The sequence below is a fragment of the Marmota marmota genome, unplaced genomic scaffold, assembly GCF_001458135.2.
Source record: "Marmota marmota marmota unplaced genomic scaffold, marMar, whole genome shotgun sequence".
Lineage (NCBI taxonomy): Eukaryota > Metazoa > Chordata > Mammalia > Rodentia > Sciuridae > Marmota > Marmota marmota.
Window position 1 is genome coordinate 8,124,729 of NW_025999925.1, and position 6,736 is coordinate 8,131,464.

At 41.8% G+C, this 6,736-nt stretch overlaps 1 protein-coding gene across 5 annotated transcripts in view; it reads right to left on the minus strand.

Moving 5' to 3' along the window:
- Ankrd34b (ankyrin repeat domain 34B) overlaps nt 1-6,720 on the minus strand; it is a 19,466-nt gene extending 12,746 nt beyond the window's left edge. Inside the window, exons 1-3 of one of the 5 annotated variants that reach the window (XR_007346414.1) lie at nt 6,290-6,720; nt 4,466-4,547; nt 1,039-1,105 (exon numbers count right to left, since the gene is read on the minus strand). The gene's annotated coding sequence lies outside the window, so the exon portion shown is untranslated. The remainder of the gene's footprint in view (nt 1-1,038; nt 1,106-4,465; nt 4,548-6,289) is intronic. The other 4 variants (XM_048800205.1, XM_015497850.2, XM_048800206.1 and 1 more) reach the window with 4 other exon arrangements.
- Nucleotides 6,721-6,736: the final 16 nt, after the last annotated feature.

Genomic DNA, 6,736 nt, shown 5'->3' on the forward strand with positions numbered 1-6,736 from the left:
GCCCCCCCCCCCCCCCAGGAAAATGCTGAAGGGAAATGTTGGGATAATGAGTACCAAAGATACCCTCTCGAAGATCACTTGGCCATTTCTCCATCTGTTAGCAGAGGACCACATCCCAGGGGGAGCCTGCTCTCAGTTCTTGTCTTTGCTTGCTGTGCCCCAACCACGTCTCTCCTCTCTCTTCTATACTTGTCTTCTGTGGCAATCATGGTGCTCATTTCATCTCTGGTGGGCTTCAGAGGAGAAAGACTGAACAGCCCATTCATTCCCTTTAGATACCACTGTGCACTGCCAGCGGCCCTGTAATGGTGAGCCCCACGCTTCCCAGGACCCACTCACTCTTGACCTTGCCTACAGGAGCTCTTGTAAGCACACATGGACGCTGAGCCAGACCGAGATGCAGAGACTGCCCAATTTATCTTCTGAGAGCTGCCATCATATATCGGCAAATATTGCTCTTTCCTGATGTGTATAATTGTGTGCTTATTGCCCAGTTTTTTTTTTAAAGATACAATTATTTTACTTACAGATCATTTATAAGTAGGAAATAAAAATGAAAGCAAAAAGGAATGATTAACATAAAAGTTAAGAGAAAATGATCATGTTCTATTTCTGAATCTTGGTGCTATGTATAGGGGTGTCATTTTATTATTATTATTTAAACGGTACCTATTTCATATACTCTTCCATATAATGCCACTCTTATCTATTTATTGTGAAATAAAACATGCATACAGAAAAAAGCACAGCATACATGCAAAATTTACAGAGTCATACGAGGTCTTCTTTTTGCAACATAATTCATGGTGTTATCAATAGTAGTTTTGCACAAACTTTCCATTGCAGTTGCCATGACTAAGCTCCTGAAAGGAAGCATTCTGAAGAATAAACTTGTTCCTCTCCACTTTGGTATCATTCGTGATGCAAACAAAGAACAACTACTCAATAAATATATATGTAAACACAACAAAAGTAAACATTTTGATTTTACGTCCTCATTGTCACATTCTGTAAGAACTATTCCAGAGATGAACATACCTGCGACTCAGGAACATAGGAATTTAGAATCCACTAGTAGCTTGGGTTCCAACTCAAAAGATCTATTCTAAAGCAAAACATTTGAAAAGAGCCACGGTGAGAGAGCCGTCATAAAAGATACTTCTTTTAGTATTTTTCATTTATAAATGCATTTAATACAGCAAAGAAATTTAGAGAAGAGATTTGGTACATAACATCAAAAATAGAAATCACCTAGTAACTAGTAACTAGTAATAAATCACCTAGTAATAAATCACCTAGTAATAATAGATGCAGTAAATGGTCATTTTTAAAAATCTTGGGGAAAAAAGTAGCATTTAAGAAACACTGAAATATGAACAAGTTGCCAGGTACCATATTTTAATATTATACTTTCATATAGGGCAATATACTTTCTATTTGGGAAATCTTGCTTTGGATTTTTGTTGTTTTAAACTCTCATAAGAACCTATTTGGGAAGTCTTTGGACTTTTCACCCATCCTCAACTAAAGGTCTTTGTCCACAACACTAAATCTGAACACTTCCCGTCAGAACTTTTCTTTCACTAAGGTTGGTGTCAAGAGGTTCCAGGAGAAAGGGAGCTGGCAATACTGGCAACCTGGATCCCTGAGTGGGGCAGTGTCCACCTCAGTCCTGTGGAAAGCGGGATGCTGTGGGCTGCAGATCTTAAAGAAGCAAATCAATGGTATCAACTGGCTGCCTAAGTTATCTGTCATAAATACAATGGTAGATCCTCTCCCTCAAGGGCTGGAGGACTGGCTAGCAAAAACAACTCCATGAGGTTTACTCTTTCTTCGTTATGACGACTTTTGTTTTTCTTTCTAAGAGACAGGCCTCGCTATATTGTCCAGGCTGGCCCTGAACTCCTGGGCTCAAGCGATCCTTCTGCCTCAATCTCCCAAGTAATTTGGACTATAGATCCATATCACTGCAGCTGGCTATAATGACTTTTAAAGTCACTTGGTTTGCTTACTTTTTAACATTTAGTAGGACAATTCTGAACATTAAATTTTTCAGAGAAAAAAAGCCACAGATATTTTATTCTTTAAATGTATAGTACATATTTGAGTCCCTAGGGTCACATTTTGTAATCAGTATCTTACTGGAATAATCTCCTGTCTTTAGGCCTTCATCCTCTTTCAAGTGTTTTTTTTTTTTTTAAACCTTATCTATTTGTACATCCAAAGTGCTGATATTTCTGATATTTAGGTCTGACTTATTTTTCATAGAGCTAAATTTACTTTTGGTTAAGACCATTTCTCTTGCCTAGAATGTTCTTTTCTCCTGTCTGACTGAGCACCCAGAGCTGAGATATTAAAATTCAGTCATCTTCTTCATTATATGTAGTGTTTAAACAATCCCCCAGTTCAGTTTTACTTTCCACACAGAAAACACTCCAACTGGAAGAAGTTCAGACTCGCAGGCCCAGGTTTCAATCCTGACACACCTACTTATGAGCTATATGTCCTGGTAAAGGCTCAGTCTATCAGAGTGTTGGGTTCTTCCTTGTAAGGTGCATCTGCCATAGACATGCTGGGACATGCTGGGACTAACAAAGTTGTTGGCCATAAGGAAGAGCAGCCATTAAACTGCTTAGACATATCTGCTTGCAATTGATAAAGAGCTATAAGGGGCACTAGCCATAGGCATTCTTAGCAATGACTGGTTACATATGATAGGGAGTACAGCTCCATAAGAATGTGCAAAGAACATGCCCAGTTGCAATTATATTACCTCACTGGACATAACCAATGGACGTTGACTTTCACTGGGCATAACCAATCATCAAGGTATACCACAAACATGAAACTATATTTAAATTGCTGGTCCTGCCACATTGAAGAGTTTTGCTCCAAGAAATCAGTGAGACTGGCCACCTTGCCGTCCATCCCTGGACTGACTCCACCATTTCTTGACATCTAGCCATCGGCTGGAGAGAACCACCAGACAAGGACAACGTCTGCTCTTTGACTAAGAGAAGTCGCGTGGCATTGGAGGTATTTGGGGGCTCATGGTTGCCCTAGGATTGTGTGATTTGCTTATAGTGTTTAATTAACGTGCTTTGAATGCTAGTTGGGGTACTCCAGCACACCCAATGAGTTTTGCATTAATTGTTTATTTTTGGTGATTGGTGTGACCGAATATATGCTTGTATTTAAAGATAATCCACCTCTGAATAATTATTACTAGCGCTGCTCATGACATTCCCCTATGGAATGACAATCATAATATTCCACGTGGATGAAACATGAAATTAAACAATGCTAGAAGACTTTCTTGTGCCTTCCTACTCACTACATCCTTCTTAAAATTTTTTATTTCAGGGATCTGGAGATGTAGCTCAGTGATAGAAAACTTTTCTAGCACAGGCGAGGTCCTGAGTTCAATCTTCAGCAGCACATACACAAACATTGTCTCATAATTCTGACTCCTTTTATTTTTATCACATCTCTAACCTGCAGCCTATTTAAGTAACAGATAAAATACTGAAAATGCTTTTTCAGAATCTGTAAATAATATTTTGTAAACATAAGTGGAATATAATCAGGGAGAAATGGAAGGAACATATCCTTTAAGTACATTTTCTTTATAATTTCTAAATTCTATATTATTATAAGACCTTAATGATTAAACAGTTGCACAAACATTTTTATTTTAAAGTTAGAATGTCTTTAACATCAATTACAATTCATCATGGCATTTTATCACAATCTTTCAGTATCTCTCTCTACACCCAAGATCCCATCAAAATTAGAACTACTTGGTTAATTTTTTAAAAAGATATATATATATATATATATATATATATATATATATATATATATATATATATTCTCAAGAACAAAGAAAATTAGAGGGGACGAATCATCAGATAAGTAATTTCAAATAAGCTCTGGAAGAGAGCTGAGCTGGTGGAATGGTAGATAGCTGCAAAATAAAGAGCCAGGGGAGGAGGCCCAAAGAGAAGGGAGCCCACCCATAAACAGGGCCCATGAAGTTGAGCACTCAGAAATTCCAAGCATTGCAGAAAGTGGCAGGGAGGCAGAGGACTGAAGATGAGAGGACAGTTGAAAATCTGCAGACAGAGTACCTGGACCTCCAGCTATTTCACCCTGTCCCAAGTAGCAGACAACTAACTGCAAGAAAACAAAGATTGATAACCTGAGCAAACTGATCAGAAAGGCTCTGAACTTGAAGGCAGCAAGCTGAAAATGTGGATAAATTGAGAATCTGTAGGCTGAATGTTGAGATCCCCAGTTCTCTGCCTGCCCTGCTACCAGGAGACTGGAAGCCAGGAAGAAAGAAAATCATTGCATTTTAAAATTATGAGTCCTATTAAAAATATCTGTGGATAAATGAAGCAGTTCAAACCATAACTATACTCATGCTTCTACACACCCACTCCAAATGGAAATAGAAAGTTACCTGAAAACACTATTCCAAATTTCATACTTCACTTTTTCTCTTCTATCCCTGGATGAGTCTCCTGGCAGCCAGCTGTCAGTTCCTACCAAAGGAAATCAAAGCTATTCAGAGGCACATAAACACCAATGATTTGCTGCAAGCATCTTTCTCATTTGGAGTCTAGTTTTTTAATTCCTTGTTAAGAAATCTCTACAGTGTTTGTTCAGTTTATCATATTTCACCAATTACGAGTTTGTAAAAGCGCCTGGAGTGGATTTTATGCATAGCAAACTGGTGGGTGTCTGTTTGTAGGATGGAGCCTGCCCTGCAAGAACTGTCAGCAGGCCCTTACCTGGTTCAGCCAGGCAGAAGGTTGAGGAAGAAAAGAAAAGGGAATTCTCCCAAGGTCCTTCGTCTTATCCACCTGCCTGTCAGAGGTTAAGTACAAGTTTCTGTGTCCTTTCTTAGCATCTCTTTGTCTCTTGGATGACCAGTTTGCTGCAGAGCAGGGTTCTGTCTGGAGAACCTGACTCATGCAGTGTCTAACGTGACAGTGCCGTTTTGGCTGAGGTGCCTTAAAAGCTGTCTTGGAGGTGACGAGCGAGGCCTTTCCTATGGCTTTCTCTCCCACTATTTCCCTCAGTTTTCCTTTCATTAGGTCAAAAAAGTTGTTTTCCTTGGTGCCTTTTACTATAGCTTCTAATTGGATCCATTCTCCCACCATAAAGTTAGTTGTCTGGCTATGGTGGGGGAGAGAGGGAGTGAAACTTCACAAATAGGTTTGAAGCTCAAATTCAGTCCTTCCCACCAACCTGAGTCCTGCCTTTATGCAGAAGAGGCAGCAAGGTGTGTGTGTCAAGAACCTGGGCTGTCTCTCTTCAAGTTACCAACCTTTGGGAAGTCATTTCTCACCCCTAAAATGAGGATAATACCTATGTCACAGTAGACACTTCTAAGAATTTTAAAAGACTCAAATATACTTGTTGCTGAAGAATTCAATAAATGACAGTTTCTAAACATACATCAGCAAATACAGGTCCTCTACATGTGAATCCTCTGTGCTGGTAGGGTCGGACAATGAGGCCAAATTTCCTCTACCAATGGGTTCTCACCTTTTGTGGGCATAAACATCACAGGGAGAATCTGTTAAAAATAAGATTCCAGGCTCTATTCCCAGATATTCAATACCAGGTGCTTGCTGCCCACTTCGAGAAAATGTGGGGCAGTCTCTTCATTCCTATATGCTATCAACCCCTACCTCTAACTCTTACAGATCTTCAAGTGGTTTGATGCTCAACTCCTCTGCGGGAGTGAAGGGTAGAGATGGTTAGCCCAGAAAGGAGTTAAGGGAGCCTTTGGGTTTCAGAGTACAGCCTTGAGTTAGAACAGGCCCCCGGGGGGTTGGAGGTTTGCTGCCTTGCTCTTCCCAGACAAGTCTGAAAAAAACCTGGTCCTGTGGGGAGCCTAAGGCCAGGATGCCCAGGCCAACTTGGAGTACAGAAAGCCTGCCAGCCATAAGAAAAGCATGCCTCTCCTACCCAGCAAGATGCATCTGAGATTGTCCCAGGAAATGTAAGGAACTGGCCAAGAAGACTGCTCTTCCCAGGCACCAGTTTCTAAGAATTATTGACAAAATGCCTAAGGGAAGGAGTAGCTAGTACTGTTCCCTACACATACCCACAAAGGGCTAGGTTATCTTCTATTACCTTGGGGCTGTCCCCAGGGCCTTTACGAAAAATCCTTGGGATATATACACCCCTACATCTCTGAATAGATTCCCCCTCAACACACACACACACACACACACACACACACAGGTAACAGAGGGGTGGGTGGAGGACAAACCTGCACCTCCAATCTCAGGGAACCAAGATGACTAGATTTCCGAGCTATTGAGGATGCTGTCTCTGGATCCCCGATGGCGTCTCTTCAGTCTTTTCCAAGAACGGGAGGGAGCAAGCCCAAAGTGCTGTCAGAGAAGGGCAAAGGAAGGTGACTGGGGCGACAGCGTTGGGGCACGGATGGGGGCGGGGCGCACGTTTCTTCACCTCCTCTGTGAGCCAGGGCAGCGGCTGGCGGGCTGAAGCTATTGCCATCCACGAAAGGGGATTCTGCCCAGGGCCCCTGAAGAGTGGTTTCCGCACCTCCAGCCCTCTGGGAGGATGCAGCCCACCCTTGGGAAATGGCGCGCCCGAGGGGACAGCCATTGCCCTTATCCCAGGGAAGGCGCACCTCTGCACCCTGGCTCTGGGCGAAGGGGGTCTCCAGCGCGCACATCCTTGGTGCCAAGGA